This window comes from Anas platyrhynchos, chromosome 1 (genome assembly GCF_047663525.1).
Source record: "Anas platyrhynchos isolate ZD024472 breed Pekin duck chromosome 1, IASCAAS_PekinDuck_T2T, whole genome shotgun sequence".
Lineage (NCBI taxonomy): Eukaryota > Metazoa > Chordata > Aves > Anseriformes > Anatidae > Anas > Anas platyrhynchos.
The window spans coordinates 120721063-120741706 of record NC_092587.1 but is presented as its reverse complement, the minus strand read 5'-3'; the positions used below and the strand labels follow the sequence as shown (position 1 = coordinate 120741706).

Genomic DNA, 20644 nt, shown 5'->3' with positions numbered 1-20644 from the left:
CAAATGGTTGGATCATTTTACTCAAGCTGCCATGATGCAGGTCAATGTGCAGGTCCAGTGATGGGAACATGTGGCTGGAGACATAATCTTCTCAAAGAAGTTTTGTCACCAAGAAAACATTTCTCATTACAATGTTCTAATTCATGTGAGGATTAACTATGCTGATTACACAACTTATTTATATTGTAGTGCTGCAGGTGTTTTACAAAAGGAAAACAGAAAGTAATTGATCTTACTAGAGGGTCAGAAGCAAGTTCTGGGTTGCCACTACCTCATCTGGTTATATATCCAGGAAAGCAGTCTAGCTGTCAAGTAACTTCTTTCACGTAAAATTGGTTTATATTAATATGAAGCAATCAAACAAGCCACTTTTAATTACACATCCTAGAGTAAATATATCCACCTGTTCCCAGTTTCCCATACCAAAATCTTCACCTAAGTCAATAGTCCCAGTGTTCTCACTTTACACTCCTGGGGAGAGGATAAAAACATGACATTTAACAAAGCTGGGCTGAATTCTGCAGGCATGAAAATAAGATAAACTTTCCTTCATGAAGAAAGCTTGTTTTCTAAAAACAACAAACTTCATTTACTGCTTAGCCTTGGAGAAAGAACTCAGACAAAAAAAAAAAAAAAAAAAAAAAAAAAAAATGAAGACAAGGTGGTAGCTTATGTTCTTATGTTCCATTGAAAATGCTGTAATGAAGCAGAATGGTGCATAATGAGGCATCTCTGGTGCAAGATGATGAAATGAGAAGGATGTTTTGTAAGGGATGAAGTAGGTGTAACTTAAACCATACATAAAGGAAAATACGGTCCTTCAGAGGATTGTCCATTACTGGTTAAACTGTAGTCATTATTAGGAATTTTGAACAGATGATGTTTAGACTAAGATATTTAGAGTAAATCAATATACCTTTACATTGAAAGTGAATATTTCTGTATTTCTCATCTTACAAGACAGAAAGGAGTGAGTAAAGGGAAAAAAACATACTTACTAATTTCTGTTCAACAGAACCTAGGTAATATTTGTCTTTATTATTATTATTATTTTTAATCAATCCTACAGCATCAAGAGATACTGAGATTAGAGCCTGTTTTAGGAATTAGTACATATAGACTATCCTGAAGTCCTGTTGACCTGTCTAGTGACAGGTTAGCAATGTAGTTATTAGTTATTCACTGTAAGGTTATAGTCACACCTTCCTGTACTGAGGGTATAGGGTCAAACTACAGGTCGCATAGATTGAGACTAACCTGAGATTTAATGTTTGGTTCTGAGTCCAATAAGCAGAGACTTGAAATGAAGGTGTTGTTTTCTTTCACATATGTGCATAAGGTTTTTGCGTAAAATCAGATACCTGAACACAGCTGTTTTGAGATAATGTTGGAAAGAATTATTTAATATATTTAGTGAATGAAAACAAAATTAGAAACCACTGAATTATCATTGTTTACCTTGTTCCCTGACTTCTTTCCTTCTCCTGGAAAAGATAAGTTCCTTGTCATGGAGCTAAGTAACTGGGTTTACCACTCACCTCACTAGCTTACTTGTGTAGATATAACATTAAGGTAACTAACCCCTGTAGAGCAGAAATTCGTGCTTCCTGGACAGGAACAGGCACATTTCAGCATGTGCCCAGTCCAGACAGCCAAAGGACTAAACACCAGCAACATGTCATGTGGTGCACCAGCATACTAATATAAGCAAAGCCTCTAGAAACCTCAAGTGAACCTATTATTTCTGAGTGAGTGAGTGTTTCTCCAAATTCCTTCACAGTCTTCATACAGATGAAATTACATTCAGCTCTGAGGTCAATGTGTGACAGATAAATTCTTCAAGATAATACTTGCATCTTTAGCATTTCTAGTGACAGCTTTCAATGCCTTAGCTACAGCATGAGAGAACTGGTACTTCTAAATCCTGGTAAAGCTTTTGCTTATTTCCCTCCAACTGCACAAAATGCATGATCAGATGCACTCTGACATTACCAAAATGATCCTAGCATCTGAAGACAATACTGAAAGAGGTGTTATACTGTGAACCATCTAACTTTTACTGGATTGAGAATGCTTTTTACTTTTTACAATGTAGAAAATCACAGAAGAGAGAAACTGTTTTTACTGGCAGTACTTAACAGAATTAAATGAATTTTGGCTTATAAGTACCATATATATTATATATATAACATCACAAAAATATAATTCTTATGAGCCATTGGAAATCATTTGCACCTCAATTTTCTCCTTTTTACGGGAACAGTTTATTTTGGCTTATCATCAACTTTCACATTAAAAGAATTACACACAGAGACACAAATATAATTAGTAAAGAAAAAAAAATAATCTCCAATTTCACAAACAGTTTTGTCAAGAACAGCTGGCATTATTTGGCAACAACAACAACAATAGTAAAAATGTTCCATTCATCTTCGTTAATGAATTATTTGCCCTTCAGCTGCCAAAGTTTTCCGCATGTGTTAGTTCATCTGTTGTCAAATATTCTTTACTGCCATGTAAATATGCACTATAGAGCAAATAAAAGTAATCTGATTGTACAGTAGTTGTCCCATAATGGTTAAAAGAATATAAAATGTGAGAATTCAGAAGTTTTTATATCATTTTTGTGAAGGCAAAAATTGCAGGTTGTATCTATTCTGCTTTTCCAGTCTTCTGTTTCCAGTTAGTCAGTGGCTACGATATGAAAACAAAAGAGCTCTTTTTGGAGCTGTTATATGCTAATAAGGTCAGAAGGTTCCTCTTAGGTGTATCAGTATACTGCAGGCTTAAACAGTAGCTCAGTTATAAACTGTTGAGACCTGGTGTTGCAGCAGTGAGAACTGGCAACATTTTTAGTTGGTAAAATCAAGAGGTGTTTCTTTTCTTTTGTTTCTTTGTTACAATTTTTTTTCCCATCCTTTCTGCCACAAGAATCTCACAAATTCTTTGGTGTTACGCACAAAATTTTCTGTGTTTTGGCAGCCATTTTTAATGTTCCTTCCTTTGTAAATTCTTATCAAAAGACATCATGGTCTCCTTTTGATTTTGAGTGCTGTTCTTGGCATGATGATGAACAGAAAGGAATGCAGTGATGCATGCTCCCTGGGGAAGGTTGCTTATAACATGCTCCTCAGCATCTCACTGAGTCCCAGAGGACCTTCTCAGTTACCACCAAAAGCTGTAGTACTTTTCTCCTTCTTCTCTTGACCATTGTAAAATGATCATTCTTCCTGCCCCATGCAGCTTCTATAGGAATTGATTATGTGACTCTTGAATACTCTGCGAATGTGCTGAGGAACCAGAATACTTTCCGGCATCTCAGTGCCTGGTTTAATGACGTTTTGGACAGTGGGTGTCTTGCTGCTATCCGGTTACACTGAAATTTCTCTTATCTCAAGCCAGACTAAATTTAAATGCAAGCAGCATAATTTATTCACAACATCCAAAACAGACAGCAGAGTTCTATACTTATAAAACCTATAAGTATATAAACTTATAAAATGTGAAAATGTGTTATCTAATTCCATTGAGAATTAAGTTAACTGGAAATATCCCTCTCCTTTTTAAGGTAATTTACATGTTAGGCACACAAGGTACTAAAGGTACTAAATCTTTGCATATAGCTTACACCCTTTTGGCACCTTCTATAGAACATCTCTCCATGGTGGAGCTTTTATAGATGGATCTAATCTTTCTCCTCAAAATGCGTTTATTTTTGTCATGGTGGAGATATCATCAAAAGAAGTCATCATACTTCTTAATTAAAAGTAAATAAATAAATAAATAAATCAGAGGTGTTCTTTTGCTTTGATAATATCTGTATTTCCCTACTATACTATCTTGTGTTTCTCCTGCACTTCACTCCCTGTTACAGTGAGAGAGAAAAGCCACCACTCCTCCTCCCTCTTTGGTCACCATTTTTCAGTGTGAAGGATCTCAAGATTCAGTATTCAGAGTAAAAGCCTGAATCACGTAGTTCACAAAAAGTGGCACAAACATATAAATGAGAGAACTCATTACTGGCTTTTGACTGAGATGAGACACTGAAGTAATTAGCCTGTTCAAGGAGTTTCAGATTGAGAAAAGCTGGCTAATCCTTTTCCTTCAAGCCCACTGGAAGTATCTCTTCAAACGTTTATGTAGATAGATTTTCAGTGACTAATTGGACACACAGTTATACTGAGACCATAATAATTATGACAGTCCACAAGCTTCACACTCAAAATAGTACATTTTGGGGATTCATTAAGTCAAATAACTAAGTAACAGTTTCTGAGGTAGACTGAGGTAAAAGTGAGCTGATTACAATGGAAATAATCCTGCAATATCCACATTTATTTTAAAAGAATAGGCCCAATGATTAAACAGTGTAAGCTCCTGCTTTGAAAACAGCGGTGTCAATTGCCGTTACATTTTGGGATGTGTGGTAGATACCCACTCCATGCTGAAGACTAATATAAATCACACTGAATACATACGGAGAGTTGGCAGAGGATGAATCAGGGAAACTGAGGAATGAAAGGGGAGGATGTGTTTCCCCAGGTGTGTGTTAGGATTGGTGTGATTCTACTGTGGATAAAGTCACAGTGTGCTGTGTGACACAAAGCTACAGAGTACACAACATTGTCAGCAAGGACCAATGTTCATGTCTCAGTTCAAATTACACTCTGGTGGGTGTTTTGTTATGGCAGATGTGAAGAAGTGGACAGCTCTACAATTATATTCCTAATTTCTACTGAACTTTCATTTATTTATTTATTTACTAGTGAAAAAGAATTTGTCCTCTCTGTACTGCAGCTGTTACAAGAGAGCTTGCAGTTGTCAGGCAATCTCTATTTCCAACCTCCTAGTTCCTGTGCAATAGTTTACCCAGGAAAAGAACTAACACTTAGTCATTGAATAGCATTTGTCGGTACAGTCAAGTGAACACAAGAGGAAAAAACACAGCTTTTTCAAAATGTTTGCGACCTCTGTTTTCCTCTCTAGCAATGCTGCTGATACCTGTTTGTTGCCTTTATTTCCTATTGGCCAGCTCCAGAGTTGTTTGACAGATATTTTTTTTCCTCTTCTCAACTCTTATCAATAAAATACTTCTTGTGAAGTGCAGTAGACTGGCAGAATCACCCATTAGGAAGAAATATGCACATATTTATGTTCTGTGTGTAGATCACTTGCACAGTTATTAAGGGCTCCTGGTCCACCAACTACAATCTCTTAACATCCAAAGGACATCAGAGAAGAGGCGAGTATTATGTCACTCCTACCAGCGGGGAATGGGAATTTATCAGACAAGGAACAGAGAGGTGCACAGACTGATTCTTGGAGAGAAAAGCTTCAAGAGTGTGAGCTCTATGTACAGCTGGCTGTGGAGATACTGATAAGGAGAATAAGGAAATAAAATGAGATGGCCAGTATTCAGATATTAGTGGCTTGATGGGTTACAGTTAAAAAGATTTATTTCAGTCAGACATATTCTGATTAATAATCCCCACACAATGTAACTCAGTGTTATAGTTCTCCCAGAGAGTGCTCAAAAGAGAGTGCATGCTGCGTGCATGTGACTTCCAGCAAGAACAGATAAGCTCTCTGTAGCACTGTTAAGGAAGAAACTCACACTGCCGTGAAGACCAGAAATAGGACTGTGAATCACTTGTGTCTCACTTCAACCTCATATCATTTTCAATTTTTTTTTATTTTTTTTTAAAGGACTTACTTGCTACTTGTCCCAGGGGTGAATAATTTCTCTGGAATGAAAATGTTGTTAAGGAAAAGATTTTCCATTTGAAAGAGAAAGATATTCTTAATAAAGAGGAAAATGTAGGTATTTTTAATATAGTCTGCTGTGTTAAATCACGTGGAAGGAAAAAAAAAACATCACACTGTAAGCCCAATTGTAAATATTACACCCTAGAAAATAAATCTAAATCTAGACTTAAAGTAATATACATTTTAATACACTATATTCCATGCTATTGTTTGATGCCTATTTAGGGAAGACAACCAAAAAGGAAATCTGCTTTTAGCTTGCAGTTTATGTGCTGTCTTCCCAGTGATTACTTTTTTAGGGCATGAAGCACTTGTGTTTATTATGCAACCTCAAGCTTCAGCATGCATATCAAGTGTTGCATTTGCTGATTCAGCAGTGTTGAGAGATGCTCTATGGAACACTCTTATGTTGTCATGCTGAAATTAAAAGGCAACTTTAAAAAATAAACCCTGATGTGATATAACTAAAAACTGAGATAAAGATACCAGACGAAAAGAAAGTTGTCACATTCCTGTCATTAAATGCACATAAAAATATGCTTTAAAACTTCGGTTACATCTGATTTGTTACCTGATGTCAACAAAGATTTATAATTAACCCTGTTGATTCAAGGCAGAAATTTTACTCATATAAACAGATATCCTGTATTCTACAACATGTGTTACAGTCTCTGAGGTGCAAATAGAAGTTCAAGAATGAATTTTAAAATGGTAAGAAAGATAACTTTTGCAATAGTACTCTTGTATGGTCACAGATGAGCAGGACTGGACAGTAAATGAAAGACAAATGAAGGGAAGAGCCATACTGGAGTCTACCGTTCCTAATCTATCACATACAAAACGGACACTGAACAGCATCTATGGTAGGAGATTACATATTTGGTACCATCTAAAGAGTAATTTAGTGTAGACTCTTCTCAGAGTAAATATAAAATGATACATTAAAAGAATAAAGACTTTTGAACAAAAAGTATACTAAACTTCTTAACTTTTCTTTAACTGAAAAAGACAAACAAAAACAAACAAACAAAAAAAACAACAACAGCGAAACCTTTCTTCCATGACTGCTTCCATATGTTTCCTAATGCTCTTCAAATTTGTTTTGGATTGCTTTTAAAAACAATAGCAATAGAAGTATTTCAGTCAAAATGACCTTTCCTTTCAACTTGCTTCACGCAGTATTAGTTAAAGCTCAGTGTAGTGGTTTCTTGGAAATCAAATTAGGTTTGATCAACTTAAAACAAATTTATTTTAACCTTTTAAAAGTATAGGAGGGGTTCTCCAGAAAACTTCAAAACTTGAGGCTTTTCTCAAAGCAAAAACAAATGTGAAAAAAAAAATCCTTTGCACAGTAAGACTTCTATTACTTTCACCCCTCTGATTTTCATACAAGACAGGTCTCTGTCACTCTCAAAAGGGAAAAGCTTTTTGCCATTTTTTATTCCCCCTTTCCCCCTAATAGCCCAATTCCCTAAAAATTGCAAACAATCAGAGCAGAGCAGAAAGTTGCTCGGCTTTGCAGGTTGCAGGAGCAGACACTGCTATACTGAAAATGTCAGCAAGGAATGCAAGGTAAAGCAATCAAAGCCAGCTGTTTTTGAAATGCCTGTGCAAGCTTTAAATGAAGACAATATTCTTGATCATCTCTTGTCCTCTAAGTAGAAAAGAGGGGTGTTGGAAAAAAAGGAATACTTTTCAACAAAATACACTTTTCCATTGACTGACTGTCAGGCTGATATGATGAAACACTCCCTCCACACTCTTCCTTGCTGCTGCAGGGAGGGGATCACAATTTTCATTTATTTTCCTTTGTAATCTGATAAAAATTAGTTTTTGCAATGAGTTTTGCTGGTGATTATCTAGGGAATTAGTATGTTTCAGGGATTGGTCATCTATTGTATGTTGAGAGCACCATCCAGTGGTAAAGAACATACACAGACACGTTTGCAAAAGAATGCAAAAATAGAAATGCAAAAGAAAGGAACTTATATAAGTTATTATATATATATACTTATTATATGCTCAATATAATCCATTGAGTATAGGTTGGTGTATATGTTGCAAGTATGTTGCAAAATGTATGTTTTCATTTTTAAGAAAAATTATACCTAATTTCCTTGATCAAAAAAGTATAACCTATTATAACCTGCTTATTTTAAAGCAAAAATAAGCAAACAAAGTTTATTCTAACCAGAAAGGCAGTGCAAGTAGAGCGTGAAGAGAAGAATTTAATCAAGAGCTGAGGATTATGTGTCCAGCATGTATCAATTAAGAAATAAGTACATCAGCTGCAGCTCACTCATTTTCATTGCTGATTTTTTTTGACATCCTGTAATGTCCTATCAAACAAAGGTGTCATTATGAAAGGGATAGAAGCCAAAGAAAGATATTTCAGATGGCATTTCACAAAAAAATAAGCAAAGGCAATGAAGGAAAATGCATTTTAATATATTGGAAATTACTTAGAATTTAGAAACTTAAATCAATGTGTAGGCACTTTATGTAGCAACCAACTTTGAAGCATAAGATGGGGAAAACATACGTGTTTCATCAGCATTAAAAATCACTTGACCTAGGGACAAATTGTACACAGTTTTGAAATGGCTCAGGGAGCATTTGGTGGCCAAATGTTAAAAACATCCTTGGGCAGATCTTACTTGGCATCTCAGTGTTAGATAGACTTAATGTTTATTGGAGCTTTGGATGTCTAAATTGAAACCTGAGAAGAAGCATGGTGAAGGAAGGAGGTCACCCCCTGAATCAAGCGTGAGACTCTCCTCTGCCTTAAATGGCTTCCTGCAGGCAGTTCTCAGCAGCTTGTTCTTAACTGAAGCAACTACCCTCCATGCGTGCAGCCCAGTCCCACAGTCTGAGAGGCCACGGTGTACTCAAGCATCCTCCAAAATCAGCTGTCACTAAGAATCTCTGAATTTCCACAGTGAAAATGATTCCTTTTTCATTCTGGCCTAGGTATGAAGCTCAGAAGCCCTCACATTCATTTTTTCTCACTAAGGTTCATTAAGAGAGGGGGAAACATGAAAGAGGTAGAAACTCCGGTTCCTGGATGTATTGGCTCAGTGTTGCTGAAAAATAAGTTTCGTGTTTGTTAATAATTCCTTGGACGTTCCCTTTCACAGGAGCTTCACACTTTCTATAATTTGTTCTAAAACAAATAAAAAATAAATGCTGTGTAACAAATTTGCTGCTGAATGCATAGCTTTCTCCTCACAATTAATTAGGAGGAAGGAAACAGCATGTCATTACCCTAGATAGTGTATTCTGGCCATCTGTCTCTATGTTACAGCAAGAATGCAGGATCTGAATATATCTAGCTCTACCTCTTCTGACTCAAACCATTAACCAAAATTCAGGACTTATGCAGTTTCCATTATGCAGACAATTTGGTGAAGATCCTCTTATCCATTGCAGGGAACATATATACACGTATATAACCACTTTTCTCCACTTCACTGTAGAAATTAGAAAGGAGGAAGAAGAAGCAATACCAGAAGTTTGTCTTTTCCCCAGAAGAAGCTATCACCGTTATAGTAAAAATATTCTTTTACAATTATCTTTCTAAGATTAATGGTGCTTTTTCCGGAGCTTCATGACTGTACTATGTCTTTCATAGTGCTATTTCTGGTTCTGTCTCTGCAGGCTGATGCTTATCTGCAATGAATTCGAAGTACTGCCCTCACATTTTTTAACAATATATTAAGAGTATGCTTTTTCTTTTTTCTTTTCTTTTCCTTTCCTTTGGAAATTCAATAAATTTCATAGATGAGGAACAGCTTCAAGATGCCCAATTATAAGGCAGCTTTCTGTCATAGCCATCATCAAGGTGTCAACCAAGAGGGCTTTCAGTTCTTCTTTCATATACATAAAGTAACTCAAAACAGTGACCAACAAATTCAGCCAAATAGTAAGACTTGTCTTTTTTGTCTCACTAGCCTTTCAATTGCAACATATTATCATAGTAGTTGGTAACAAAGACTGTATTTCTCCCAGGACAAAAAGCATGTAAAGTCAATCTTATGTTTTATGTGTAGCTCTGTGGTCAGGATTTCTCTTGTTAAAGGCTAGGTTAGCTTGCCACAAAACCTTTAAGTACAGCATTATTTAAGATATCATTAAAGATGAAACCTTCTAAATTTATTCAGACAGTAAATTAACTTTCATTTTTGCCTCCAAAGATGAAAGTGTGAAAATCTTTGTAAAATGTAGACAGCTAGATAAAGAGGTAAATCATTATTGATAGCTTCTTGAAGGTGTATTTTTTTTTTTAGTAAATCTTTCTTTAAAATGACAGATCAAAAGTTTAGTACTTGTTAGAGATGAAAATAAGCACTGAAGAAACAAGAGCAAGTCTGAAACATGCTTCACTGTCGGTGGGTAGTAGTGATTAATTTCATATGTTCAGAATACTGTTTTCAAACCAATACTTGATTGCCTCCACTACTTTCTGTACTGAGTTATCAGGTCTTTCTTCATGACAAAAGATTGCCCAACCAGGTGTTTGTTCTTCTTTATCCAAACACAAAGAAAATCAGAGGAAAGTTGCAATGTTTCTGTAGAAACTGTTTTCTATAAACAACTGCTTGGCACTTTATAAAGTGCCATTTTTCTCTTTAAGTCTAGCCATTTGGGGAGAAAACAGGAGAAAGCTGACAGGTATTACAGCAGTATGAAAATTAATTACTTTGCATCAGAGGTTATTCTCAACCAAATTATAGCAAGACCAGTCAAATCCCTGGGTCTCTGATTTGTGCTGCCTGCTCAGATACTCTGATTGACTCATTAAGTTTGACCATACATATCATCAACTCCAAAGGGACCTTAGTGAGTGCACCTGAGTGATAATCCTCTCCTGAAACATGATGAAGGGTGATGCAGTTGACACCAGTGCTCACTGCTTAGCACTGGTGGCAATCAGACTGCAGACAGAATGGCAAAGTATTCACATGTTAAAATAAATCTCACAGTTCAAAAAGACATTCCCTCTCTTTTCCAGCAAAATAAATAAATAAATAAATAAATAAATGTGGCAGTTTTACTCAGGTGGGCAGCCGGGCTCCACCACAACTGCTCTCTCTCACTCCCCCTCTCCTCAAAGAGGAAGGGGGAGAAAATACAACACAGAGGTTTTTTGAGGTTTGAGATGAGAAAGGTTTAATTAAAGGGAAAGGGAATGGGAAGGAAAGAAACAAAAGAAACAATAAGTCTGCGCAGAAGCACAGAGATAAGGGAGAAAAAAAAAAAATATTCTCTACTTCCCATCAACGAGCGATGTTTGGCCACGTCCTGGGAAGCAGGGCCTCAAAACATGTGGTGGTTGTTCAGGAGGAACAGCCCCCTCCCCCACAAGAGCCCCCCTTTTTATTGCTGAGTGTGACATCAGGTGTTATGGAATATCCCTTTGGTTGGTTTAGGTCAGCTGCTCTGGCCTAAATCCCTGGATGGGATATCCCCTCCCCATCACTTGCCCACTCCTAGCCTGCTGGCTCTTGGGGGCTTGGAAGGAGTCCTGATGCTGTGCCAGCACTATGCAGCAATAGACACAACACTGGAGTGATACCAGTGCTGTTCCAGCTACGAGTGCAGAGCACAGCACTGTGTGGGCTGCTGCAGGGAAAGGTGACTCCATCCCAGACAGACCCAACACAATAAATAAATAAATTAATTAATTAATTAACCAAATGACAAACAAATAAACAAAAAGAAATAACCAGATGCTTAGATGAAATCATTACATAGGATACATATTTGACTATACAAAGATATAGCTAATTGGAACGTCCTGTCAGGAAATGAGTTTTCTTCGAGTAGACTTAGATTGAAATATAACTCATTAGAGATATAGCAATGATTCCCTACAGGCTATTGAAGTCAAATGGAAGTCTTTCATGTCTGTAAACAGACTCCAAAAACTGGCTACTGTTCCAGTCACTAGAAAGACCATGCAAACACTCAGAAACACACACAAACACACAGCTGAGGATTTTTTTTTTATCCTATGACTAGATTCTTAGTTTGATTTGTACAAACTACAAGTTGGGGGTGCACAAGAACCTAGATTCTTAGTTTGATTTGTACAAAAGACAGTATTTAGAAACATGAGTGGAACTACATTATGCTACAGGGAGTTTATGTAAGTATCCTGCTGTGGCAGATGTCTCACTCACCATTCAGAGAAAGGTGGGTAATGTGCTATGCTTTCCTGAGTTGATCTGACTCAGTGGTGAGATAGCACAGACTGCCACTGCAGGGGGAGAGACACTGCTTTTCACCATCCTTATTTCCCATATATTCTGGGGGGATTTATTGCTATAACAGGTTTCCTTCTGAATGACCTTACTCTTCTTTCCTGGGAATTGATTTTTTGCTATCTTTGTCTGTCTGTTTGTGCTTTCCCTCCTTCATTTTTTTAATTTTTTTATTTTTTTTCTAAAACAATCCATATTGGGAGTTCCAATTTGGTGAACATGTACTTATCAAAATCCAAATAATTATTTTATACCTTCCGATCTGGCAAATCTCAAGATCCTTTCCACGTCTTCATTGGTTTTGTCTGGGATAGATTTATTTTTTTTTTCATAGAAGCTTAGATGGTACTATGTTTTGGATTTGTGACAAAAACAGTGTCAAGAACACAGAGTGTTTTAGTTGTGGCTGAGCAGTGCTTGCACAGTCAAGATTTTTATGTTTCTCTAACTGTCCCACCAGCAGGAAGGCTGGGGGCGCACAAGAACCTGGGAGGGGACACAGCCAGGACAGCTGACCCAAACTGAACAAAGGGATATCCCATACTGTATGGCATCATGCTCAGCAATACAACTGTGCAGAGGAGGTAAGGGAAATATCTGGAGTTTGTCCTCCCAAGAAACTGGTACGTGTGATGAACCATGTTTTCCTGGAAATGGATGAGCATCTACCTATGGAAGTAATGAATGAATTCCTTGTTTTGCTTTTTCCTTTTCTTGTTCGCAGTTTTTGCTTTACCTATTAAATTGTTTTTATCTCAACCCTGAGTTTTTCTGTTTAACTTTTCTGATTCTCTCCCCCATTCCACTTGGGGGTAGTGAGTGAGCAGTTGTGCAGGGGGCTTAGCTGCTAACCAGCAACCCACAGCAACAGCATAGAAGGTGCTTTAAGTCATTGCACCCAGGTTTAATACCGTTTTAATTTTCCACCCATTATCACCTTACCACAGTGCAAAAAACTTGGGAAGGCTTAGAAGCCTTTGGAAGGTTAGAGACTTCTTTCCAAAGTTTCTAACATGGACAGGTATGTGACAAAGTGTCCACCATCAGTCACGCCAAAAGTGGTACGAGCAGTCTTTTTCCTTGGATTATGTAAACTAACCAAGTATGGTTCTTTTTCTGGAGGCAAAGGTGAAGGATGTTGCTATTGATAAATGACAGGTTGTTATGGATCATCTGCTATATATAGATGTCGACCAAATAGGAACTTCAGAGATTGCAGTAGTTGCTGTTTCTTCAATTTACCTCTCACAGGGTACCACTGTATATGTGTGGACCTCAGTTCACCAGTGTGTCACAGTTAAAATTCGTATTTATTTTTGGATATTCTCTGGATCCGTGTTGGTTGTTTTAAGTGGAATCAAACTGAAAGTTGCTTTAACTTTGTACTGAAAATGTGAAATACACACAGATATATAATAGTGGTATACTGTACAACAAAGCATGGTATATTTCCCTTGTAGAGTGTAAAAGAATCTTGCATGTGAAATTTGTAAACTCCTACCACCTCAAGTCATCTAATTTACTTCATTTTCTTCTGTTTACAACATAGCTGCCTAAGTGCCACACAATGCGTTTAGGGTACATATTTCTGCTCAGTCAGGCTTGGAGTTAATGCAGTATTTTTCATTTTTCCAAACAAATGAGAAAACTTAAATGCAAATGGGAGAGTCAGCTACCCAGCTAGGCCTATGAACATCATTAAAACATTCAGTGGGTTTGATATTTGTGTACTGATGTGAATTCTATATATGTTGTTACAAGGTTTTTGTCTGATTAACCTCCAAAGAACAATACATATTTTATTTATTTAATTATTTATTTTTCCTTCAGGATTCCAGACTACTGAAAGCATATTGCTTTGATAGTATTCTGCTGACACTTTATAATATGTTTTTGATTTTTAGTGGTATAGATTTTATCATTTGGCTTTCAGGAAGCTAGCAATAGCTGGGCATAAAAATTAGCATTCAAATGACTACAGAAAGGTTCTTTCTAATATTGCTTGTTTATCTTAAGAATAAAACTGTTGTATTACCTTGTGGATTTAAAGAGAATGATGAGGAATACGACATGGTATAGGAAAGTCATAGGACCCTTCTGAGTTCAACCAGAAAAATAGAGGAAAGAGGTATTCTAGAAGAGAGACCAAGTTGCTTTTTTTGTTTGTTTGTTTGTTTGTTTTTTCCAGCAGGAGAAAGAAGCAAATTAAAACCCACTTGAAAGAAAATGGCTAGTTCATTTTTTATGACAAAAGGAGAAAATATATGTGCTTGTCCAAATGTATGCATTTTATTAAAATGAAATATGATTTTTTCTGAATTGCTGAGCACTTGGAGCTGAAAAATTTTAGAGGTTCTGAGTCTGTTCATGCTGATATAATGCATGACATCTTGTGGCACGCTCATACAATATCCGCAGCTAGTAATAGATTATCTAACACATGGGATGAGATTTTTCATCTCTTAAATTGACTGTTATATACTCACTTTGGAACCCAGTTTTGGAACCCCAGAGGGACTTAATTCTGCCACCATCCTGCATATGCAACTTTACACTGTAGTAAAAGCTGTGGAAATTTTTGCCTTTAGCTTGAGAGTACCCTGGCTCTGTTCCCAGTATCTGGCAATATGGTGGTTGTCACATCTGCACTTGTCTCAGTTTCATGACCTCTTCAGACATGGAAATGCTTTGACTGCTTTGACAGTTTGGAAAGCAACTTTTTACTCAGGCAGATAATGATAGGACATGGGAGAATGGTTTTAAAATAAAAGAGAGGAGATATGGATTAAATGTTAGAGGAAATTCTCCACTTAGACAATGGTGAGGCACTGGAACAGGTTGCCCAGAGAAGCTGTGGATGCCCCATCCCTGGTGGTGTTCAAGGCCAGGTTGGACGAGTCCCTGAGCAACCTGATCTAGTGGAAGGTGTCCCTGTCCATGGTAGGAGGTTGGAACTAGGTGATCTTTAAGGTCCCTTCCAACCCAAGCCATTCCATGATTCTATTGGTATCACTTTTTATCACAGGAGGAAGCACCCCCTGGTAACTCCCTAAAAAGCAATTTGTTGAAGTGTTTTTTGAATCCAGAATGTCTACGGAATCCAGAGATGATGGTGTTAGCGCTCACAAGTTTGTAAGTATGTAAAAACTAGAATGCCTTGTAGTAACAACAGTAAGACTAATGATATGGTGACACAGACTTCCATGTAAGGTCATTTTATTGCTCTCATTAAGTGCACAGGATATCCAGCTGGAAGTTTGAAGTGTTGGTACTTTGTAAGCTGGGAAGGAAAAAAAAAAAAAAAAAAGAGCAAGTGAAGGAAAGGAAATGTGTTTTTAAAATAGCTGATAAACAATAACCTTTCCAAAATAATCCTTTGTAATAGGCTACTGGAAACGTGGAGGGAATGAAAAATGCAAAGCAGTGGCTCAAAGACTATCCTTTGATGTCTGTTTCTCCCAGTTTTTGTTTTAAATTGTTCTCAACTACATTCGTATTAAAACTTTTTCTTAAAAAAACTTTTTACAAGAGAAAATTCCATTCAAAGACTCCTAACAGCTATGTCAGTGTAATGTTAGCTCAAGAGTTTGCCACTTTCAGCATGGAGGATGAATATGAAAACAGGATCCTCACTATGGGCTACTTCTGCCTCTGTGAGATTTGTGTACTTGTGAAAGGTTCCTAAGAGCATTAGGGATATGTGAATGCAGAAAGACAGGAGATTAGCTGGAGAGAATAGAAGGCTAAAGTTTGTCAAGAAATGAGGCTGATGACTCTGAACAAGACTGCAAAGCTGGGTATAATTTTGAGAGAAACGCAGAAGCAGGAGTTTATTTTACCTTGCAACCCAGATGATAACCCAAAAAATGAGCAGCTTTAAAACTAAAGTATGCTTCCAAGGACCCAAACTGGGAACAACTTCTAGACTTTATATAAATCTTCTTAAGACCTTAGCAGAGAGTAGAACTTAAAAGGCTGGAATTAATATATGAGAGATTTTTCCCCCACTTGGATCCTGGGCTGCCTCAGGCCTGTAAGACTTCGCAGTTCATGGAGGATATTCAAGCAGGTGGAAACGTATGAAAATTTTCATAATATCTACTGTCCTTATTTTCATAATATCCACTGTCCTTATTTTCATAATATCCACTGTCCTTTAAATAAATAAATAAATGGTTGAATCAGTCAACATGCAGGAATGCCTTAAATTTTAGTGAGCTGGGGTGTTTATTAGTTCATAAGTTAGATATTTGTCTACTATACCTTGTTTCAGCCTTTCTAAAAACTGCTACTATATCAATTCTACATAAGCAAAGACTGAAAGGTGCAAGCAAAAAGAGAGTTCTCTTGAGTATGAAAATAGAAAATTCAATACAAACGTCAAAATCACTTCTAGCAAAATAATTGCCTTAAAATCATTTTTGTTCCTTGACATCAAAAAGGTAAGAAATGCTCTCTTTGATTCACATATTTAAAAATAAATAAATAAATAAATAAATAACATACCATTACAGATACCCAGTAGAGCAGTATCCCACCTACCCTAACATCTATTGGGGCTGTGGCAAGAAACCATTACCCTCATTCACAGCACTGCTCTGTAAGTGTTTTAAAAATTCTATACTGTCATTAAGAAAATTATGTTTCCCTCAGGAAAGAAACAGGGGGAAATTAAACAAAAAGCTCTGGGGATAAAAAAAAAAAAAAAAAGTTTTTAATTTCTTCAGTGGACAGAATGCTGTGTTCAACCAAGGACTGCATTTCTATGACTAAAACAGTTCCTTCTTACGTCAAATTCTTCAATGCTAGCTCAGTAATATAATGAAGAAACTGATGCAGAAACCTGCAGCAGACAGCTATTTGGATACTTCTGGCTAAGAGTATTGCTTTCAGTGAACCACTTCACACTTACATGTCGTTGCCCTGTGAGCCATTCCTCTGACTTCCACTGACTAGTCTTTTTCTCCTTGTAGATCTGTTTTCCACATTCAGTAAGTTGTGACTGGAAACTTGAACAGCGTTTGCTATGACACTCCTTGTGCAGTAATGCAAACATAATTCAATGGCATTTTTTGAACATAATGTTAATAAATAATCATTGTATTGTGTATTAATTCATAGTGCAAACAATATGTTAACATAGACGATAAAAGTGTGGGAATATGCAGGTTTTTCTGTCTTAAAAAACTTCAAAAAGATACGTAAGAAAACTTATAAATAAGTATATATATATAAATAATATATAAATAAATAACAATTAGTATATATTAATATATAAAGTTATAAAAATTATAACTAAATAAACAAACTAATAAATAAAACATTTACCTAATTGTTTTAGTTCCTTTGTCCTTTCTGTGATTTGTTTGATTCAATCACCACCAATCAACCAGACTCATAACTCAGTATAACCCATTGTTTTGCATCTACCTATTTTAGAGTTTGCAAGAAATGGAGGCACTATCACATTTCTTTCGTACAAGTTTTACATCAAAATGAAAAGGAGACTGGGAATGGAATTGCTGCTTTGCAGTGAGGCAATAGAAGGTAAGGAGAGGATATCAGAAGTTAAATTACTCTCAGAGGTTTCAAGTCAAATCTAATCCTAAACTCCTGAAAAAAAAAAAAAAAATCCATATCTGTTAATGCACTTGTCAGATATGGCCTAATACATTAATGGTCTGATTTCATAAAGCTAATTCCACGTTAGCATTAAGGCAATTATCTGAACGTACTCGTAAAAACTGAAAGCTAACACTGAGTTCTGACAAATGAGGAAACATTTGGGAAGGGAAATTGAAGGGAAAACTTGCCGAGGCGATCGGCTCTGGGGCAGACACGTTCTGCAGCGGAGCGGGAGATCGGACAGGCAGGACTAATTCTTCCGGCACCGAGCCCACTCGAGGCAGCTGCCAGGACCCGGCAGCCCTCGGGAGGGAGGTGAATGAAGCAAGAACGAGGCGTAGGCGGAGCCAGCAGCGCCCCCTCCTCGGTCGTTCATGAACTGCCCCTAGGGAGTGCGAGTGTCCGGGAATGCGGTGACCAGGAGGGGCAAAGAGGGCGTGGCGCGTCAGAAGGGAGTGGCGCAGCACTTCGCACAGGCAGGGCGAGCAGGAAGGGCAGAGCGTTCCCCTCTGCCCATACGAACACCTCCTGTAACGGCGGCCTACACCAGGCACAGTGCTCTCTAGGAGGTCTGTACACACCCAGACTGACTGCCCGCTCAAAACTGTGGCAGTTCAGGTCTCCGGGTGCAGGGAGTGCCTGAGCCTGTTGTTACCACCTGCGGGGGGCAGAGAGACTGTGCGTGTGAGGTGTGAGCAGGTGGACGACCAGGTCTGCCTCGTGGCAGAACTCAAGGAGGAGCTCGAGAGGCTGAGGGATATCAGGGAGTGTGAGCGGGAGATAGACAACTCCCTGCGTGGCCTGAAGGATAGGTACCGGGGTGAGACACCCCAAATGGGGGTGGACCCCTGCCCTGTTGCTTTTGGACAGAGGCAGGGGACCTAGGAGTTGAGGAGGAATGGAAACAGGTCCCTGCTCAACATCGCAGGTGATGCCCTCCCCCCCCCCCCACTAGCCCTGCCTTCCCGGGTGCCCTTACACAACAGGTTTGAGGCCCTGGAGCCTGAGAGCCTGGTAGCTGAGGAAGAGGTAGTAAGTCTACCCAGGAGGATGCTTACGGTGAGGAAGTCAACTCCATGCCTCAGGACTGCCTCCACCAGGACAGAAAGAAGGGTGATTGTTGTGGGCGACGCCCTTCTCAGGGGAACGGAGGGACCTATTTGTCAGCCTGACCCTACCCATAGGGAAGTCTGCTGCCCTCTGGGGCCAGGGTCAGGGACATTGCCAGAAAGCTTCCCAACGTGGTTCGCCCCTCTATCATCCTCTTTTAATAGTCCAGGCTGGCAGTGATGACATTGAAAAGAGAAGCCTGAAGACCATAAAACGGGAGTTTAGGGGATCGGGACGGTTAGTAGATGGAGTGGGAGTACAGGTGGTGTTTTCGTCCATCCCTACAGTGGCAGCGAGGGGTGCAGAGAACATGGAAAGCCCACCTGATAAACATGTGGCTCAGAGGCTGGTGCCAACACAGAAATTTAGTTTTTTTTCTACCATGGGGTGCTTTACTTGGCAGCCGGCCTGATGGCCACAGACGGGTCCCCTATCTCTAAGGGGAAAACAGATCCTAGGCCAGGAGCTGGTGGGGCTCATTGGGAGGGCTTTAAACTAGGTGAGAAGGGGGATAGGGCTGAAACAAGTCTTATTAGAGCTGGGCCAGGGTGAACAATGGCAAGACTGGGAGAGAAGGCAATGGCCCAACTGAAGTGCATCTACACTAATGCACGCAGCATGGGTAACAAACAGGAGCTGGAAGCCATCGTGCGGCAGGCAGGCTACAACTTGGTTGCCATCACAGAAATGTGGTGGGACTGGAGTGCTGCGATGTCTGGCTATAGGCTCTCCAGAAGGGACAGGCAGCATGAAAGGGGTGGTGGTGTGGCTCTATATCAGAGAGAGTTTTGATGTCATGGAACTGCAGGCTGGGAATGATAAGGATGATAAAATAAATGATAAGAATGATAAAATAAATCTTCTGTGCATTGCTACAGTCCCTGAAACAATGCAAACATTACACAGAAAGAAGAAGATTTAAAACCAGAAGTTTCCAGTTGATCATTGTGTCTTGGTGCACATCAGTGTGGATTAGAATTGCTAATGAGATGAAATCTTTGGAGAAATTACTATGGCAAATATTTAATTAAATTGTTTTGCTTTACTGAAATAGCTAAACTGTAGATCTGATATTGCCTTATATAAATGGACCACTCTCATGACTGGAGTGCTGCAGTGTCTGTCTATAGGCTTTTCAGAAGGGACAGGCAGCACAGAAGGGTGGTGGTGTGGCTCTCTATATTAGAGAGTTTTGGAGTTGTGGAACTTGAGGCTGGGAATGATAAGGTTGAGTCCCTATGGGTTAGGATCAGTGAGAAGGCCAACAAGGCAAGCATCCTGGTGGGGGTCTGTTATAGACCTCCGAACCAGGATGAGGAGTTCTACAGGCAGCTGACAAAAGTTGTGAAATCGTCAGTGCTTGTTCTCGTGGGGGAATTTTCAACTTCACAGATATATCCTGAAAGCACAACACAGCCCAGAGAAAGCAGTCTAGGAAGTTTCTGAAGAGCATGGAAGATAGCTTCCTGACACAGCTGGTTAGTGAGCCTATCAGGGGAGGTGCCCCGCTAGACCTTCTCTTTACAAACAGAGGAGGACTGGTGGGAGATGTGGTGGTTGGAAACTGTCTTGGGCAGAGTGACCATGAAATAGTAGAGTTCTCCATTCTTGGAGAAGCCAGGAAGAGGACCAGTAAAACCGCTGTATTGGACTTCCAGAGGGCCGACTTTGAACTGTTCAGGACACTGGTTGGCAGAGTCCCTTGGGAGGCGGTTCTGAAGGGCAGAGGAGTCCAGGAAGGCTGGGCATTCTTTAAGAAGGAACTCTTAATGGCATAGGAGCGGTCTGTCCCCACGTGCCCAAAGACGAGCCGGCATGGAAGAAGACTGGCCTGGCTAAACAGAGAATTGTGGCTTGAGTTTAGGAGAAAAAAAGAGGGT

At 38.8% G+C, this 20644-nt stretch overlaps 1 protein-coding gene and 1 long non-coding RNA gene across 2 annotated transcripts in view; both read left to right on the top strand.

Moving 5' to 3' along the window:
• The window catches only part of LOC119714401 (uncharacterized), a 69250-nt gene extending 56163 nt beyond the window's left edge, over positions 1-13087 (top strand). Inside the window, exon 3 of the long non-coding RNA XR_011804861.1 lies at positions 12490-13087. This is a non-coding gene — a long non-coding RNA (uncharacterized lncRNA). The remainder of the gene's footprint in view (positions 1-12489) is intronic.
• TMEM47 (transmembrane protein 47) overlaps positions 1-20644 on the top strand; it is a 262209-nt gene that overhangs the window by 143160 nt on the left and 98405 nt on the right. The window lies entirely within an intron of this gene.